This window comes from Eptesicus fuscus, chromosome 22 (genome assembly GCF_027574615.1).
Source record: "Eptesicus fuscus isolate TK198812 chromosome 22, DD_ASM_mEF_20220401, whole genome shotgun sequence".
In the NCBI taxonomy this organism is placed as follows: Eukaryota; Metazoa; Chordata; class Mammalia; order Chiroptera; family Vespertilionidae; genus Eptesicus; species Eptesicus fuscus.
This window is the reverse complement of record NC_072494.1, coordinates 30953766-30974866: the sequence shown is the minus strand read 5'-3', so window position 1 is coordinate 30974866 and position 21101 is coordinate 30953766. Positions and strand designations below refer to the sequence as shown.

Genomic DNA, 21101 nt, shown 5'->3' with positions numbered 1-21101 from the left:
TTATCTTTCGAGTGCCCCCTAAATCAAGGCATCTAAAACGCATCCATCCCCCATTATATAACAAGCAAAACCTGAACACTCTCATTTAATATCCTGCTAAGAATAGCACAGAGTCCTATGCCACACTGAAACTCTGCTGTGTTGGTGAATGTCACTTAACAAGCAAAATTCTTACAGGGGAGACAGAAGGTTATTTTCAGGTACTTCTCATCTGTCGAATAAAGCATCAGCGCCCACTCCGTGCTAACCCGTCACCGGCGTCGTCTGTGCAACCTCATTTCAACCAGGGCTTCAATAGCGCCACAGATAAAACGCACAGCAATTTCCACGGGCAATTACTCCCGCAAATGACTCGAGAAGGTCAGGTACAGGTTGGAAAGGTCTCCAAATAATTTGCTACTTTCACCTATTTTGCTCTTGCCGAGTTCTTGATGGCAAAGAGACGACCCCTTAGTTCAGGTGAACCTGGCTAGAGGGAGGCTCGCGTGCGGGCTTACAAACCCAGGTCTTGCGTTACTTCATAGGCGGAGAGCCCTAAGCTTTCTATTTCTCCAATAGGAGCCATCCAAGAGAATCTAATTAATAGAGCCATTAAAAATAACACATACTTTTTAAAGCCATTTAAACAAGTGTGCTAATCTTCACTAGGCTCATTTTCCAATAGGAATGATGTCTACTCCTAAAGTTACAAGCTCTTGCAAATCTCGAACTTCCTTGTTCTTCTGTATCTCACAACAAAACAAAACAAAACAAAACAAAAAGAAAGAAAGAAAAAGGAAACCTTCAGAGGGCACTCCTGTCACCATGGTGAACTGGACTGGAACATCACAGTGACAGCACGGAGTGCCTATTAAAGACATACCTCTTCCAGTAATAATAACAGGAAGAAATGAAAACCACTTTCTCTACTACTGGCAACTCTAACTGCAGCACCTGACCTCAGCATCTGTTGATTTTCCTTCTGTAACACCCATCAGTCTCTCAGTTTTCAAAGGCAGAATTGGAGATTTTAGTTGCTAAGTGACACTGTAGCTCCTAGTGCCTCTCTCCACACTGCCTCCAAAGTAATAATTACCCAGAATGCTAGACCCCTCAGCGTCCTGCTATACAGGATGCCAACAAGTAGGCACAAATTGTCACACTGGACAGAGCTTTCCCTCCTTCAGGAGTCAGGAGTCCTACTCCTGACTCTGCTATCTACCAGCTGTAAGGCACAGGAGGCCCAAATATTTGTGCAACAAATGAATAAATTAATAATAACAATTGGTACTTATACAACTTTTATGATGTGCAAGTCATTCTTACAACCAATTTGCACACATGATTTATCTTAATGGTAGGTACTATAATCTTCATTTTATTTATTTATTATTTTTTAAATATTTTTTATTGATTTCAGAGAGGAAGGAAGAGGGAGAGAGAGAGAGAGAGAGAAACTTCAATGATGAGAATCATCGACCGGCTGCATCCTGCATGTCCCACACTGGGGACCAGGCCTGCAACCCGGGCATGTGCCCTGACTGGGAATCGAGCGGAGACCTCCTGATTCATAGGTCGACGCTCAACCACTGAGCCATGCCGGCGGGGCTTATCTTCATTTTATTGATAAGGAATGTGAGTCAAGAATGTTTGTGACTTGGCCAAATTCACACAGCTGTTAAGTGGCCGATGGAGGATTCACACCCAGTCAGGGTGGCTCAGGAATCCACTCCACCTCTGCCACAGCACCAGATGCCTCATACTGACTAACTCAAATCTCTTAACAGCTCTATGAGGTAAGGACTATCATTACCCTTATTTGCAGATGGGCCACAGAGAGATTAAGTATCTTGGCCAAGGTCTCATAGCTAGTAAGTATAAAGCTGGATTCAAACCCAGGCAGTCCCACTACAAAGTCCGTGCCCTTTACACAAGGGTTTCTCAGCCTCAGCACCACTGATATTTTGGGCAGCGGATTCTTTACTAAGGGAAGCTGTCTTTCTTTTTTATGTTAAGGTTTTGTTTACAAAGCTTCTTTGTTGTACTGAAGGTAGAAATGCTCTTACAATCTAAGTATAATAGACTGTTGACTCACCAGTCACGGCTATCCACGCCAGAGCAAGAGTCTTACACGAAAACCTAACAGCACTTACAATTTTGTTGGGGTGAAGTCGCAAAGCTTGATGGTGGATTTCCAAGAGGAAAGCAGAATGGCACTTTGGGTGGGAGGGGTCTGTTTCACAGCTACCTTTACAAAAACAAACAAAACCCAGCTACCAAATCCATATGAGCTATCCAACCAATACTAAACAGTTATTCACCATCTTCTCCTTCATAACATGGTTCTCTTTTTCCTTTCCCCTTTCCAGCTTTCTTCCTCCTCTTCTTCCTCATATTCATCCTCTTCATCAACTTCTCCATCATGTCCCAATTCTTCTTCCTCCCCACTGACTTCATCTTCATCATCAAACTCTTCCTCCTCACCATCCTCGTCTTCGTCTTCTCCTTCATCCTCCTCTTCTTCGTCTACATCATCTACTTGGCATCTGAGTCAGGGGGTTCTCCATCTTCTCTCTTAGAGCCATCCAGGTCGGTCAGCTGGGGCAGGCGCTAGGAGACCCACTTGGAATTCATTCAGATTAGTGACCTCACAGTTAAACAGACCCAAGCTTTTCAGATATTCTTAATTTTTCAAAGGTCCCAAGGAGCTGGTATTTCCATTGAAGTGTAGATGTGTGAGATTTAGACATTTTTCTGCTAACCTGTCCAGACCTCCAAAGATTCTGTTGTCACCGAGCTCAAGCTTTTTCCATTTAGATAGTTTGGGAAGATTTGAAACTGAAATCAAGCCTACATTTATCAAACTTAGGAACTTTAAGTTCACAAATTTGGCTGTTAAGCCCTCAATTTTCCCATCCTTTGATTTGCAATTGTCCATAAGTTTGCAAACCAGTTCCTCAGCTCCAGGTCCATGTGTCCCCCTTCCCTCCTCTCCAAACTTAACTATGGCAGCGAGGCCATCATAAGGGGCTGCCCAGCGGAGGCCAGAGGCCTGGGGCACGGTCCCAGAAGGCCTCAGAGCCAAGTTACTCACTGGAGCAAGAGAAACCAAGGAGAAAAGGGGCTGGAGCATGATGCTGGTCTCACTACCCCCTCCACTCTCACCCCCAGCTGCACCTGTGCACCCAGCACTCTGCTTACAGGTGAGGAGGCTTGGGCAGTAGCTGTCTTGTGAATTACAGGATGTTTAGCAGAATCCCTGGCCTCTACCCACTGATGCCTGTAGCACCTTCCAGTTGTAACAAAGAAAAATGTCTCCTGACATTGCCATATGTCCCTTGCGGGAAAATCCACCCCCAATTGAGAACTACTGCTCTACACTTGGCTGCCTTTCCTTGAGTAAGTAAACCTGCCAACGGAGGGAGTCCAACAAGAAACAGGGCTACGTGGGGTCTAAGTCCTTCCGATCTCCAACAAAGGGCTATGATTATGAATTGTAATTATGGAATCAGAAAGAAAAATTGAATGATGATATTACACCAGATCTATTCATGATGATAAAAACTTGGCCTTTCTCATCTTCTTAGAGACAGAAAGACAATTTCCAGCATAATAGTAATGCTCATACTTGGCTTTTGGACTTCTTCTAAGCCCAGACATCTGTCTTCAACCAAAATTTTGACCAGGTAGGAAATAATTCTCTTATCATTGTCCCACACCCTGAGTCTCTGCTGCCTCCTTCCCACTGAATCTGATATAGCAAAGCAGTCAGAGCTTATAAGGGTCATACTGACTGAAGGGTGGAACCCCAACTCCGTTAGTTACTTGCTGTGTGACTTTTGGTAAATCACTGGATCTCTCTGAGCTCCATTTCCCTCATCTGAAAATGGGATAATACCATCTGCCTCACAGTAAGATTTTGGCCAGGATTAAATGCAATGACATACAGAATTGCTCCATGCAGTCCATGATCAATACGTATCAGTTGTTGCTATGTTATTATTATTCAAGATCCAACCCAAAACGCAACTCTTCCAGAATTCCCCTGAAAATCATCACATCTGACTTCCCCACTATGCTGCCCAGTATAATGCATGTGAAATTAACAATACTCCCATGGGTCCTACCTAGCTGGAACCACCATGACCATGATTCTCAACCAGGGGCTATGTTAGAATCACCAAGAGAGCTGTTTAAAATTTACATTTTCCTAGGTTTAGTTATACCCAGGGGTGAAGTGGGGTGAGAAGAAGGTGAGCAAGTAGCCTTTAAAAAACTTCCCATGATTCTTATATGCGCCATTTCCTCACCCCCACCTGTGAGCCTCTAAATTAGTCTGCAAGTGACCACTGGATGCCTGGTTTTGTAAAAGTCTGGTTATGTTCAACTATTTTAAAAATGTTTAAGGAAAAGATTGTGTTCTCTTTACGAAACTAATTATAAAACAACAGGCTTCACCAGGAAGTATTTAATTGGTACTGGTGTTAAAAAAATAAAAGAGGGGGAGTAGTTAATTGAAGAAATTAGCAGCTAAGTTGATGTATAAACTTTCCCAATTGAGAAGAAATAATCATAGGCTAGATTCACTTTTTTAAAAAAAAATAGATTTACATTTTTTTAGAAAGTGGGAAAATATCATAGTCCTTTCTTTTTTCTTCTCTTTTCTCCCTTGAAAGAGGAAAAATTAACCATAGATAGAGAAAAAGATAATTTGAGGCCTTGACATTAGCAAGGTCATTATTTTTCATGAAGAGAGATGGCTAAGGAGGGCTGGCCAAGTGTCACGAGGAAGGAACAGAACCTTCATCAGGGGTCTGAAGAGCCAAGTGTTGAGGGTCTGACACCTAGGACAGACCAAGAGCCCTGGGCCTCCTGCCCTTGAATCACTAGGGCTGTGAGACATTCAAAGTTACCCTGAAGGTACAGAGAAAAATAAAAATTGAGCTAAGCAGCGTCAGATACGTTGAGTTTAGGAAGGGAAACAAAACAACATTCAACTTGTACTTAGCTATTTGATAACGTATTTTATATACCTTGATAGATTTGTCCATAAAATAGCGATCAAAAGTAATGGATTCTACTATTCTGTTGATGGGGTTGCTGCTAATAGAAAATACCTGGGTGGTGAACTTCTCCAGGTTTCTGAGTCAGTTTCACCACAACACCACCACTGAGCTCTCAAGGACTGTAAGAACAGTGCTTAGCAACACATAATCAGCCCTGAGAGAGGCAAAAGAAACAACTCCAGAGAATTCTGCTGGAGGAGCAAAGCCAAGGCCAGAAGGAAGCACATGAGAAAATGTTCTGGACATGGAAATAAACAAAGGGGCAGAAGGCAGGTGAGGCTATTGAGCTACAACCTAAGTATACGGAAACGAATTCTGCATCTAACTGACCCCATTTGGGGGACTGAGCAAAGAAAGGCCTCCTTCATGAGATGATGCCAGAACTTAGTCTTGAATTATTCTGGTCAATGAGGGAGAGGGGTTAAATGGAAAATTCCAGGCAAAGGAATAGCATGGCCAAGATGGGAAGGTTGAGAGAACAGATATTATTGGAGGAACTGGAAGTCTCTCAGCAAAGCTAGTGCCTAGAATGCAAGGATGGTAGTAGGGTGATCCTAGATAGGAGGTTGGAGCGTGACAAAACCCACATCGTGAAGGGAGTCCTTGGGTTTTATCCTGAAGGCAGTGGAGCTCCTAATCTACACCTGGTATCTCTGCCCTTGAACTCAGCATGGACATGACAACTTCAAGCAGCATCGCAGGATTTGGGTGCTGCTCTGCTCACAAGTTCCAGGGGAGGGATGAGAGCAGCCCTCCAACTGGGGTGCTCATTCTAACAGCTGGTTAACTACCCATCTCGGAGTTTATGAGTGACCTACTGGTATTACCATACCTTCCAAACTACTCATTTGTTTTGCCAAGACAGGGTATCAATATACATTGTTGTTTGCTATTTCTGATAGAAAATGTTGTTTAGTGGAAGTTTTCAAATTGCCATTCTGAAGCTTTTGAAATATTTTCCAACGTTATTGAGCACACTGGGAGGAGTTTCAGAAAGATGTGTTCACTGAGTGAGGTCTACAAGTTCAACAATTGTTAGTAAACAGAAGACCAGAAGCACATCCTCATCTTCCCTCACACATCGCTCCTTTCAGGCAGACACAAAGGTAGAGAGCCTGGTTCCACCACGGCCTCCACTTCTCTTCTAACACACAGACTTCAACTCCACTCAAACAGGCTCTTCAGAGCCAATGACCCTCTGGATGCCTCCCTGAATCTGAAAGAGGGGATGTAGAGAACCTGAGAAGTGACAGGCTTGGCCCTAGGAAGGTTGCTATGGCAATGCCAATATGAGGAGGAAAAGGAAGTTTTGAAGCCCGAGCTTATAGAAAGAGCACATAAATAGCCTGTATTCTGCACTGAGAGGCATGATTAAAGCTCAGTGCTGCTCCTCAGTGGGGCTCACGGGGCGCTCCCACGGGAGAAGGCAGCGAGGGCAGTCTCTGCAGGGGAGGAGTATTTTATCACTGACATAATTTACAATGGCCAGCTTCTGGTGATAATAGAGACAGTGCAACTTTCCCTTGATATTTTAATATTTTTGAATGCTCTAGAGCCAATCCACTAGTGTGGGCCATTCCAACCCCAATCTCACTCTTGGGATGGGCCTACTCCTTCCTGGTCTCTGGTTACAACAGGTGGGCTGGGGTGTCAGAATGATAAAACAGGATTTTCCGAGCCCCGTTTGGTACTTGGTTTTTTAAACAGCAGCAGGATACTTTCTGCTGCTTAGAAACTGCAGATCACGTGCCCTATTTGGAACAAAAAGCTGTCAACTATTTAATCTGAAATTGAATGGGCTTTCAGCTTCAATTTAAGGGACAAACTTGATCTCTTCATTCATTCATTTGTTCCACAAACATTTTACCCAGCATCTCCCTTGTGATAAGCATGGCACTAGCACTCAGATACTATGTCCAATAAGATCTGGTCCCACATGACTAGATAAGTGAGAGATGGTGTTGTCAGGGAGCAATCTAGACTGGGGGGCGGGGGGCATGAGCATTATGCCCAGAGGAGAGCTTTGAGAGATACATGGGAGATGGAGGTGTGGTGGTGGGGTAGGGAAGGAAGACTCCCAAACAAAGGCAACTGTGTCAGCTCTGGGGCGCAGGGACTGGGTGGGGCATGGTGAGAGATAAGGCTGGACAGTGGGCAGGGACCTGAAGCTTTCTGTGCTTGGCTTTTACTTCATTAAGACTTGCTCGCTTCACCACACCACTAGTGTGTGCTATGGACCCATGGACATTTTCAGAGCTTCATTGGATTAATGAGGGTACAGGACTGCCCTTTGCTGAAGGATTTCCATTACTCAGTTATTTCCACCATTAACTCTTATTGCTTTGATTAAATCCTGGCAGAGTAATAAAGCCACTGCGGGTCATCAGCCAGTTGGTCAAATAACATGGATTGAATGCCCCATTTCCCCACCTACCAACTCTCCTTCCACTTTATCAGTCTTGCCATGGAGGCTAACCACATTAGTATCATTTCTGCACACACCCATTTCCTCATACTTCTCAATTCATTTACCTGAACACTCTACTTCTGTTATGTTTCTGCTGCCCACTTTCTCTACTCCATCCCTGCTGCTGCTTCTAGTGTTTAGAACCATTCCTTCTTAAAAGTCCATATTTCAATCTCTTCCTAAGCCCCTGTTCTCTCTTGGGTCCCTGCCATACCGCTTCAAATCCTGCCTCTACGCTGCAGTTTCTGGCTATCTTTCCAAAATACTCCTTTGATCATATCATTCCCAGCTCCAAACTTCAGAGGTTCCCTACTGACTTAGCATCCAGTCCATCCTCCCTAAGCATAGCACCCAAGCACGTGACTCCAACCTGCCTTTGCACACCTGTCTTCCACTACTCACTCTCACATAGCTATGCTTCAGACCACCCTGAGCTCCCTTCCTTGTATGCACCCTGCACTCAGGATTGGCTCTATGGACATCTAACCTATGTAGTCACATGGCCTCTGCCATCAGAAGGTCCCATGCTTGGTTGAAGGCTCTGTTGTCACTATCTTGTAATGTTTAATCGTTTTGGAACAAGGGCTTAGCATTTTCATTTTGCACCGGGTCCCACAGTTATGCTGCTGATTCTGCCTGCTCTGCATCCCTATATTTACTCATAGTGTCTCTTGATAGAATGACCTTCATCTGCCCATTCCTTCCTGCTAGTACCTGACCACTCTTTCAAGGCTCAACTCAAATGCCATCAAGTCTCCCCAAGCCTAAAGCAGGCTCTCCTTTCTGGGTTCCCAAAGCACTTGGCTTTTACTTCTGTTTCAGCACTTGTCATACAAAACTCACATTGAAGTTGTTTGCAAACATAACTCCCCCTAGAAGGACATGCACGTTTCTTTCAGATAGGGTGAGAGGTATATTCTTTCACCTCTATTGCTCCCCAGTGCCTGGCACAGAGTAAACTCAATACATTGCTGATGAACTGAATTTCACTCTCTGTAATAACCCAGTGATTTCTTGGCCATCAGTGTGTCATGTCCCTACGAGCTACTCCTAGACCAGGCCAGTTCTGCTGACTGTGCCCGTGGTAACTTTTGGCTACCTCAAACACTATGGTGATGTAAAAATGGGCATAGGCAGCCACTTACTTGAGAAGAGTGAAATGATTTTGTAACTAGTAATGCACATGAATAGCTGACAGTGAAAAGGAGAAGAAAAAAATCAACCCACATTTGAAAGTCAATGGGCCAGCGAAATTTTCCATAAAAGAGAACTGATTCCCAGTTGTATATAAAGTAGTTTCTAAAGTAAGTGGATCCCTGGAATGCCCCAAGAGCCTTCCCGAGGACGAAGGTTTCCACCACAGAAGTAGCCAGCTGAGCTCAGCTGTGACTATTTGCCCTGAGGACCATGTTGCATCAAGAAAGGTCCCAACTACAACGAACACTATCCCTGTATTTTCCTCTAGCACATCTTAATCCAGTCATGTCTTTTTCTTGCTAAATCCCTCCAAAGCCTCTTTTCCTGGAGAACAGAGTTCAAAAAACACCTTAATAAGAAACAGCCAATATTTGAGTGCTTTCTTTGTGCCAAGCACTATGTCAAGTGTTTTTTAGAGAGATGTTGATACCATTGTAATTAGCTAGTTAACAATAATAGGAAAGAAGCAAAGGGGAGGCCAGACATTATAGGCGTGTCATTTGGGCAGCTTCACCAGGAAGCTGCAATTTCACACTCCTCAGGGAACCACGGGTCCATTCCCTGCAGATTACTGGGTGAAGGGACTGGACAAATGGGAAGATGGGCTTCTGAGCAGTGAGTTGGGGTGACATAGGAAAGGTACTTGCCTGTCAGTCAAGCCTGAGAGCAGAGTTCATTGGCCAGAGTGGGGCCACTGCAAGCCCATGAAAATTTGGGAACACATAATCCCCTAAACAAAGGAGTTCACACGTGTGGCTCTTGGCTCCTGGCTTTTGGCCCTCTGGTTCCTTTGGCTTTGCTTCTGACCAAGCAACCTCAATAGCCATGTGGCCATGGGGACCCTATACACAATGGACTGATGGACTGCAGCTGGGAACTCAAACTAAGCTAGCCTGATGGTGAACTGGACTGCTCCAACACGGAATGGAAACTCTGGACACAGGCTTTGATCTTAGCTCTGCTGAAAGCAAAATGGGACTTCTTCTATGACTTGCACTAAGGGAATTGGGACCTTGGAAACTCAGGGTTTTGATTCAACAGAAATAAAGCTTCCTATAATATCTCATTCTCCCGTGTGAGTTCAGAAAATTCCTTTTCTTGGGATATAACAAGAAGCCCACTCCCACTAGCAACTTGTGGAGACATGGAGATCTCTCCATGGCCTTTATTCATGCCTACGTGCCCACTGCTTTTGCAGCATTAATACACATATCAATACAATAAAACAGACAAATAATGTATTTGTATTATTATTTAAATAGTTTTTACTTCCCAAACTTGCTGAAAATGTCTTGGGGACCCCCATGGACACCCAGGTCATGCTGTGAGAACTGTTGCTTTATACGCCTTTTTACAGCCCCTGTTCTCTCTTGGGTCCCTGCCATACCGCTTCAAATCCTGGGTCAAATGTTACTCGCCTGAGGAATTTTTCTTGTTTGTTTGTCTCAAGAAAAGAGATATTTCATCTTAACATATCAGTGGAAGTAAAGCAAATAATGGCAATGGAAGCTATTCCAAAGAAATGGAGACCAAAGAGTTTGTGCTGGTTTTATCTGGAAATATCATTCCTCATATGCTAAGTTTAGGTTTATAGCCATGGTTGAGGGTGGCATGCTAAAACCCAGAAGTATGCTATTGGCAGAGATGTTCTAACAAATGACAACCTTCAAAACTTCTTGGGCAGAATTTACTTACAAAGGTTAAACAAAGTAAGTTCAAAAACCAAAAGAATTATTTAAAATCAAAAGTATAGCATTAGAGCCCAGCTGGCGTGGCTCAGTGGTTGAGCGTCAACCTATGAGCCAGGAGGTCATGGTTCGATTCTGGTCAGGGCACATGCCGGGGTTGGTTGCAGGCTTGATCCCCAGTGTGGGGCATGCAGAAGGCAACTGGTCAATGGTTCTCTCTCATCATTGATGTTTCGATGTCTCTCTCCCTCTCCCTTCCTTTCTGAAATCAATAAAAAAATATTTTTTAAAAAAGAATATAGAATTAAAAACCAACAGAAGCAAATGTTTAAAGTTTACATATTAGCACTCTGCAGGCTTCTAATAAAATCACATTTGGGTTGCTAAGACAAAAAAACAACAACAACAACAACAAAAACATATGCAATCAGTGACATTAGTGAGAATCTGCATCAGAGGTGTTTGCTTGAAAATGCTGGGTAAATCTGTGGCAAGGAAGGTAGCTCCAGTACTACTTTCAAATGACACCAGGCTCATGGTATAAAAGGCCAACTCTGAGACCAAATAAAGCAAGCCATGTATTTTCCATGACAATCTGACAAGTGCATTGATACAGCTCACATGGCAAGCTTTCAGTACATATGTGGTTGAACATGATGGTGATATGAGGAAGAGTCCTTTTTTTTTTTTTCATGCTCATTACCAAAAGACACAATTAGCTCTTAAATGTATAAAACTAAGAAGGGTTAAATGACCAACAGATGTGGTTTGGAGTTTAAGTGTTGTGTAGAGTTTGTTCTGATAGCACAGCTGCGACGATAGGAAAACATTCTGGAATTCCTGCCCAGATTAATACACTTGCACCAGAGTGTAAATTAACGCGTTGTTGGCTTTGTTGAGAAAGACTTGCTTAAAAAAAATAAATAAGTCAGCTGAACTCAACATTGTGATGCAATAAAATTGTGAATTATGTGACGGTAAAGGAGTTAAATTCATGATGACTCTGAGTAGCTGAGGAGGAAGCTAATCATAAACAACAGTATTGCATATTGACGTTTGATGGCTATTGAAAGGAAAAGTTCCATCAAGAATGTCTGAAGTACCGAGTGAAATGAATGCTTAGTGTTCTGCAAGGTAAGGATCCAGCTTTCTAAAGATATAAATTAGATAGCCAGACTTGTTTATTTGTCTGTCCCTGCCATTTGAATTATCTTAATACTTCCATGTGAGGAGCAGCAGGCTTCTCAATGGCAGATAAGATTGAAGACCAGAACCAGAAGCTAAAAGGCTGAACAGTTTCCATAGTTTATGACATGCTCCAGGATTTAACAATTATTAATGAAGGAAGTGATGACATTGATACAGCACATCTGCCAAAAGTTATCACCAAATATTTTCTGAATTTGATCAAATGTCTTAAATTTATTTTCCTAGATTTATGCATAGAAAATTCAATGGATTTGTGTGTGTTTTTCATCAAAAGATAATCTAAATTTAATATTTTTAGAACTGGATACTGATGAAAAACTAAAGATGAATTTTGAAAACGCAGCACCACTTGCTTCATTTTAGATAAAAATTAAAAACAAGCCCAGCCGGCTCAGTAGATTGAGCATCATTCCATGCACCAAGAGGTTGCTGGTTCGATTCCCTGTCAGGGCACATGCCTGAGTTGCTGGCTCGATCCCAAGTAGAAGACTTGTAGGAGGCAGCTGATCTATGTTTCTGTCTCTCTCCCTCTCCCTTCCTCTCTAAAATCAACAAAAACTTATTTTAAAAAAATCTTCTGAGCAACGCTAAATTACCAAGTGTCTCTTTTCACATTCCTGTCAAAATAAGATCAGACCAGCCAAAGACTCTGTATGCCAATCCCACTACCCTAAGGAGAAATTCAGGGGTCAGAGCCTCAATGGCCTTGAATGACCTTCTTTACATACCTAGGAACATAAGCCCTACACATTTCCATGATGGCCTTTTTTTCTTACCTCCAGACCCTATAGGACAGTGGTTCTCAACCTTTCTAATGCCGCGACCCTTTAATACAGTTCCTCATGTTGTGGTGACCCCCAACCATAAAATTATTTTCGTTGCTACTTCATAACTATAATTTTGCTACTGTTATGAATCGTAATGTAAATATCTGTGTTTTCCGATGGTCTTAGATGACCCTGCTAGCGGTTCTCGCTGCTGTAGAGCCTAAGACCATAGGAAAACACAGATATTTACATTACGATTCCTTGACAGTAGCAAACTGACAGTTATGAAGTAGCAACGAAAATAATTTTATGGTTGGGGGTCACCACAACATGAGGAACTGTATTAAAGGATCGTGGCATTAGAAAGGTTGAGAACCACTGCTATAGGAGAATGTTCTATTCCTTCATCCTGGGAGAATTTTTAGTCCATTCTTCAGTAACAATGATTCATTGTTATTCAGCAAGTCATTGCAAATCATTACTGAAAGTGCCTGCTCTTGAACGAAAAGGTTTAGGGTGGCTCAGAGCATTGGATGCTGCCGTAAAGATGTGGATGCTATCTGGGAGTGGAGTCCTAGGGACCTTTGACATGGATGAGCGGTTCCCAGAATCATCTTTCAGAAAAGGCAGTCTAGTCATCCACAACCTACTTTAATTCAGCACGCTTTCACTGAGCGCCCGAACCCTGGCTCATGTTCTTGAGGCACTCAGTGTGGACTCCATCATCTGTCCTGAGAAGAGCATTTTTGTCAATCCAACCTAGATTAGATAAATTAGCAAGCAAGGAGCAAGCTCATATATGCGTGGTGTTCATTCAAAGAACGCATATAGGCATTTAATAGGAGGAATTGCATTTGACTGTTTGATTATGATGGTGGGATGAAAAAAGTACAAATATAATAGGGATTTTCTAGAGTAATCACTTGTGTGTACCTGTCAACCATAAAATGTGAAGAGCTTGCAATTCTTTCCTTTTTGCCTATGTTCTGAATATGTTTACGAAAACATAAATTTATGTCTGTTGAATCTAATAAAAATCGGGGCTTTATTTTATCCACCGCTTTTAAATTTAATTTTTCTAAGTGTAACTCTATTCTCACAAGAGCATTATTAGTCTGAGATGGATTAGATATCTTAAAAGGTCAAAAACTAGTTCTTGAAAAATGACTTTAAACTTATTATTATTTTTTTTTAAAAGGGTAGTTCTTGAGAAGCACTGCACTGGAGAGCTGAGAATGCTAGTGATTTTAGTTTTTATTTGCGGAGACTCTCCATCCCATCATTAGTAAGTGTGCTCTCAGCTTTTTTTTTCTCCTGGCAACACTGTGTTCATGGGGAGCGATCCACACCCATTCTCCTGGGCCTCTCCTATGCCTACACCCAAGACTTCGGAAGGCAGTGCCCCGTGGAGTTAGTAGTGGTGCCCAGGAAGAATAAAGTAAAAACAATAAAGATGGAACCTCCCCTCAGCCCAGCTCATTTTAGACCACCAAAGAATCCATCAAAAGGTCAAAAAATGTACGGGGCAGAGCATCTTAACCCTCACGGGAAGGAGGACTTTCGGTTATTTTTCGTTTGCGTAGTTTAACGGAGCACAAGCATTGAAAGAAGAAAGCTGACAGCCCCCAGTTTAGCTTTCAGGATTTCAGTTGAGAAAATCAAAGAAGCATTTTTCTTCTCGCCATGAAATAATCTGCTAAGGCAATTCTGCAGTCACTCTGAATACATACAAACGAAAATGACTTATACTCTGAAAGTTACATTTCCAACTGACGACGTGCAAAAAAAAGCGGCTTTGCAAAATGTGCCTCCGTGTGCAGAGCCCAGTGAGCAATTGCCTATCCCTCCTGACCAAGCTGTGTCGGCACAGCGCCTGGGCAGCGCCTTCGCCAAGTCTGCCCCGGGGCCTGCGGAGTTGGCACGGGGTGACTTGGAATCTGATGGGGAACACATTCACCACCTTAAACCTGGGTGGAATAGAAATGTCCTTTTTCCAATTACATAAATACAATTCCAACCTTTTAAAAATATCAGCTTGCAAAACCCTTCGTGACGGTGTATTCTCTCTTTAACTTGTGATTTTGCCATCCCACAAACATTTGCAAATGTTACTACTTTGCAAGGGTCTAGGTGGGCAACTGGAAAGATCCAAGCTGAATCAGACAATTCCCTTGCTAAAGGAGCTTTTTGCAATATAGTAATTCTTTTAATACGTTGTATTTGTACATTACGATTTACATGGAAACACCACAAATGCCCTCATCCCAGGGAAATAGACAGGAAGGATTACTGCCATTTTCCCAAAGAGGAACTGGAAAACAGAATCTATTAAATCATCCTGCTCCATTCAAATCACAGAGGGCAGATCCAGCATACAGTGGTGGCTATAGCACAGCTTTGGGGTCAGATGGATCTGGGGACACAAACCAGCTCCAACAGTCGTCACCTTAGCTGGTTATTGTGGACATATTAGCCCATTTGTATGTCTTTTTCTAACCCCCCAAAAATGGAGATAAATAACACCTGCCTCAGTGGGCTGTTGAAGGAATAAACTGAGAAAATGTTTGTGAGGATGGGAGGAACGCAATAAGTGATGGTAGCTATCATTACTTCATCAAGAGTCCTTTATTAAGCCCTAGCAGGTTTGGCTCAGTGGATAGAGCATTGACCTGCCGAGTGAAGGGTCCCGGGTTCGATTCCAGTCAAGGACACATGCCCAGGTTTCGGGCTCAATCCCCAGTAGGGGGCGTGCGAGAGGCAGCTGATCAACGATTCTCTCTCATCATTGATGGTTCTAACTCTCTCTCCCTTCCTCTTATGTACACATATAATACCTTAATTAAAAAAAAATATTTTTTTAAAAAGAGTCCTTTACTAAGCTCCCACTTACATGCACAGAAATATGAAGAATATATCATAAACCCAGGAACTCACAACATAATCCAAAGAGAATAGGCAAAGGATAACAAAACGAAGGGACAAATGAGGCAGTGAGAAGGACTGCCTCCTGGATGTTCCCACAGTAATATCTAAATCTCAGCACACTCAATGGAACTTGCTATCCTTGATGGGGGTCTCTGGCCACCCCACCCCCATGCCTTTCTAGTAGACTATGAATTCCAAATAAGTTTTACTATTTTGCTAAATCCTTCCTTATTTACTGTACAAGCACTGACAGAGCTCATGGAGTCAGGAAATGAGAGCCATGGTTCTCAGCCTTGGGGACCTGCCATGCAGCAGGCACTCAACAAAAGCATGCCAAATTAAAGTAGGTTGTTGCTGGTTAGACTGTTCTTTCTGGGATTTCCCCATTATCTTTCTGTTATTGATTTCTAGTTTAATTCCATTTTGGTCTGAGAGCAGACACTGTATGATTTCTATTCTTTTAAATTTGTTACGATGTGTTTTCTGGCTCAGCATCCAGTTTATCTTGGTGGATGTTCCAGGTGAGCTTGAGAAGAATGTGTCTGCTGCTGCTGTTGGATGATGTGGTTTGTAGATATCAATTATACCCAGTTGATTGATGGTGTCGGTGAGTTCGATCGGGTCATGACTGATTTCCTCCCTGCTGGATCTGTCCATTTCTGGTAAAGGGGTGTTGAAGTCGCCCATTATGACAGTAGACTCATCTATTTCTCCTTGCAGTTCTACCATTTTTTGGTCTCATGTAGTTTGACACTCTGCTGGTCAGTACATACACTCTAAGGATTATTATGTCTTCTTGGAGAACTGACCTCTTTATCATCATGTAATGCCCAAGATTGTCCTTTCTGAATGTGGCTCTGGGAACTGCTATGTCAAACATCCTTAGGGCTCCTCTCCCAGGTAGGGTCCACATGTCTAGGACAGCAGCATCCAATCCTCTGAACCATCCTCAGCTAACTCCCACGTTCAAGAGCAGGCACTTTCAGAAATGATTTGCTGAAAGCAATGCATCATTATTACCGAAAAAGGAAATAAAAATGCTCCCAGGATGAAGGAATAAAACATTTCCCCATGCTGGATGGAAGTAAAAAGAAGGTCATTAAGAAAGTGTGTATGGTTTATGTAACTAGGTATGTTTTGAAGGGTATTCAAGGTCATTCAGGATCTGGCCCTCATCTCTCTGCAGGGCAGTGGGACTGAAACATAGGGCTCTCTGGATCTGATGCAGTAAGAACCCCAGTCTAAGAAGGGGCTGGGCTCTAAGCTGAGGGCAGTTTGGAAAGAGGGCCCACTTAGCCTCTCCTCTAGGGTTCTCACAATCCAGCTCTCACCACTACCTGCAGCTCCTACTCTGCAAACCAAAAGACCTACAGTGAAGACTCAGAGTTCCCAGAAGGCATTCAGTGGATGTTTTAGTTAACCAGCCAAACATGTCCCAGGGTTGTTTCACTGCCCATATGTAATACTTTCCCTAAGATGAATTCTGGTGGTAACAATCTCTTTCTTATAAAATTCCTAGTGCTATTTCAGTGCTCTTCAGGAGTTGGTACCCTGGGTGGTTGCCCAGCTGGCTGCCTCTTCATGTAGACATTAATGTTGCCTCCTTAAGGTCGATTCTCAATAGAGCAACCAGACTGATCTTTTAAAATCCAAGTCAAATCACATCCCTACGACTCTCCATTTTACTCAGAATGAAACTGAAGTCCTTATGATGACCTAGAAGCCCTTATGATAACCTCTCTGTCCCCTTCCATCTCTCCAACTTCATCCTTCCACTCTGGCATCCTTGCTTTATCCTGAAGACACTCTCCTGCATCAGGGCCTTTGCACGGGCTGTTCCTGGTGCAGGAAGGTTCTTGACCAAAATAACTATCATTAACTCTGCACCTCTTTCAAGTGTTTGCTCAATTGCACTTTTTTCAACCTCTCCAAGAGGTTGTAACATAACAACCCACTCCCAACACCTCCCTTTGGCATTTCCAATTTCCTTTACCAAGCCCTATGACACCCACCCCCCACAGCACGTATTGCTTTCTAACAAACACATAAAATTATTCAGTGTCATCAATCAAACACTCCTGTAGCCCTTATAATGTGCCAGGAATTGTTCAAAGCTCTTTATAAATAATTTAGTATCTTCATTGCGTATATTGATTATTTTCTGACTTCTTCCACTAGCCTATTAGTTCCATAAGGGCAGGAATCTTTGTTTTATTCACTAATGTGCTTAAGAAATATTGGTTAATGAGGGAATGATTCTCCCACTAGTTTTCACAAAACCATCCGTAAGTTTCCCTTAAACATCTGAAGCGCTGGTGTTTCTCTCCATTTGTATGAGCCTCGCCCACTCCCTGCAATTCTTTTCCCCTCTCTTCCATGCCACAAACTCCTACCGTCCTTTAACCTCATTTAAGCATCGCTTCCCATGAGAACTTTCTCTTGACTGTTTGCAGACAGAGTCAAGAGCCAGCTCTTTCCTCAGTGTAGCCAGATCACACTAAGGATGTTTTCCAAAGCACCCTAGTTCTGACAAATAAATGCATCTGTGTCCACTTTGAGGAGACAATTCCGTGGAGGGTCAGGGCACAGAACTGATACCTGAGCCTCAAGCTCATGGTGGGTTAGAGCACATCATGATATAACACTTGCCGAGAGCATAATTTACCCCCATTGCATTGGATAGAATAAACCAGATGGATTCTGTGTTGACTGGGAGAGGAGAAAGAAGGAAAGAGACCGGCTGTTTACATCCAAAGGAGCAAATTTTTTAAATGTTTAAAAATAAACAACTAAGGTTTAAAAAAAGTGGACAAAGACTTCCCGTGGAGGCTTTAGAAAATGACAAGGTCACTCCAAGACGACTAAAGTGCTCAGACCACAATCTGTCTCCAGTGACTAGGGAACTGCACCTGTTTCTCTTCACCCCGTGGAGAGACAATTCTAACGTATTTAATCCATGCCATTTTCCTCCTCTGCTACTCTAAGGAAGTTTGAGAGTGTCGTTTCAGAACTCCAGAAGGCCAATAAAACTGCCCAGGCTTGACCAGAGTGGAGATTCATATGCAGGGCAACACTATCAAGCTTCAATTAAGGAATGTGTTCAGGTAACCAACCCTGGTTTTAGATTTCCAGAAATAATTCTTTGAGTTCTCAGGCACAGTCTCTTTAAAAGCCACTAAAGAGCTTTTTGTAAATACCTACTAATTATGGTCCTTCAATGCTCTGTAAGTTCAACCACGTATTTGAGAAGGTATGGCTTTGCCATAAAGATAACTTACAAACACAGACCTCTCCAAACACATAGGCCAACTATTTGCTTTGTGGCTTACCCAGGAAAAATACTGTTGCCAACTTCTAATTGATGTTTTATTCTGCTTAAATTCAAATGTTTAAATATATAAGATCTTGGAAAACTCAAGCCTACATAGGGTTAGAAAACGTGCCTTTTCATTATTCCCATCCGTCAGCCAAATTTATATTTAGAAAATATATCCCCACTTTTGGATTTCCAGAAATAAATTCTTTCTAGGCATGATTTTGTTGAAAGCTTCTAATGAGCTTTGTAAATTACCAACTTTTCCAAGGAGGGTTCAAATCAGATTAAGACAGAGCTGAGAGAGCGGGTTGAGATTAGTCTCAACCAGACCACCAGGTACTTCCTATCACTAAACAATAGAGGAAGTTGCAGAGCGCTCTGAACAGACACCTGAGTGGGTTAGCTGGGCAATGGTTCAGGGCTTGACATGCACAGGAAGACAAAGTCTGACACCTGGGACTTCTGACATCTATTCCTACTTCCTCCTACAGCATCCCTGACAAAGGTCACCAATAGTCAGCATTTCCCCTTTTAGAAATGTTCCTACTCTGCTTCTTACTGACCACCTCAAGTGTTGGGGAAATTTCTGTACTGGGCATAATTGTACCTTCTGGAGATACGCAGACTAAATCTAGTATTTCTCTTCTATGAACTTCTTCAAGTATTTACAGCAGCCTTATCTAGCAGAACTTTCTGCAATGATGGGAATGCACTATATCTGCATGCCATCCAATATTGGTAACTGATAGTCACATGTAACTATTGAGCCCACGGAATGTGCTCAATAGTGTAAATGAAGAACTAATTTTTTAAAATTTTTATTTAATTTTAATTAATTTACATGTAAATAGCAACATGTGGTTAGTGGCTATCATATTGAGTATTGAAGATTTGAGACATTTCTCATGACCTCTTTACCAAAAAAAAAATCTTCCCTTTGTCAGGTAAACAGCCCTTATTTCGTTAACAGTTTCTCAAGCAAAATGGCTTCCAGAACCTTCTTTATATAGTCAGTCCTCTCTGGATATATCCTGATTTCCCAAATGCCTACAATGTACTAAAACAGAGAAGTCCTGGCGAGGATCTGCCGAAAAAGATCATGGCCTCATATCTGATCCTGCTCAGATGTTTGATAATCCTCTCTTTAAACCTAACCTGGCCAGTACACTTTTTGGCATATGTTGGGCACTCAATATTTGAAGCTCAAAATAATAATCCCGGGTATCTTGGCATAATTTGATGAGCTCCTTTTCCTAATTCTTCAGTCTTCTCAAATTTTTTATTTTTTTCTTCCTTCATTATGATTTGTTTTATTAAGCTTTGAGGATTTATGGCTCTCAAGAACACCAGATATTCCTGATTTAAACTTGTACAAAAACACATGAAAAACTCCAACATAAGTATTTTTAAGGATAATCAGGGTTATTTGGTCTCCCTCTAGGAGCAGATAACAAAAAAATTAACCTTCTTAAAAGAAAGTAATTGTTACCTGGGGGAGAATCAATTTCTATGTCAGCACCTCCCTTCAGAGACTATAAGTGACATTAATCAAAGTGAGAGAAAGTAAAATTCTCTGTGGTTGGCTGGGCAGAACCGTCTCTTTCCATTCCCTCAGCCCTAGAAGCCACCCCAGAAGGGGTTGCAGGCATTATTCTATTCACTGACATGTCATCTATTATATAGTAGATTAAATAGCAAATTATAGTTGCCATATTCTTCTAGACAAGTCGTTAAATAGGTATTGCATCCCCTCCCCCATATATATATATATATATATGTTGAATTTGAGGCATTTAAACCATTTTAGGGATACTCTACCATCTTTAAAGAGACTCCAGATCCCTAAACATTGTAGCTTTGAATTCCTCTTCTCCTTACTCTAGATTATTATGATGTGTAAACAATACCTGGGAAGCACTAAGAGAGGGCTATTTTCAGGAAATTGGGTAAACACACTTGCAAAGACCTTTTTCAAGGTGCACAATAACCCTAACAGAGCTGAGAATTATTGAATGTGTTGTGATTATAAATTAGATTTCTGAAAGCAGGGCACAACCTCAGAATTATTTTGCTGGACAGAAAGAATTTATTACCAAGCCACCTTGCATGGCTGACAAAGGCCTTTGGCTCACCCCTTGGTAAGCTTTTGTGCATGCGTGGTAAAGCCTTCGAAAACCCCAAGGGGAGAAATGGGCTGACTACCGTCAACAGAATGCCTAAAAACCCATACCCATAGAATGCCCTTTGTCTCTTCTCATAAGTAATCCTTCACCAAATTTTATGCGCACAAATAATTTGTGTGTGTATTCAAGAAAAATAAGTGACCACATTTTCACATGAAGGCACAAACAAGCTGACGTCTCCTGGACCTTGCTACTAAGCCTCTTAGTAATCTTGAAAAATCCTTAGGCACAGCGTTCAGCCTCTTATTCTGTAAGGCCCAGTATTAATTTTAACACAATCAGTAAAAACCCGAAGGCTGTTAAA

The 21101-nt window shown here is 42.2% G+C and overlaps 1 protein-coding gene and 1 pseudogene across 2 annotated transcripts in view; both read right to left on the bottom strand.

Moving 5' to 3' along the window:
- KCNH1 (potassium voltage-gated channel subfamily H member 1) overlaps positions 1-21101 on the bottom strand; it is a 264356-nt gene that overhangs the window by 89012 nt on the left and 154243 nt on the right. The window lies entirely within an intron of this gene.
- Positions 2312-3112, bottom strand: LOC103290087 (acidic leucine-rich nuclear phosphoprotein 32 family member B-like; annotated as a pseudogene).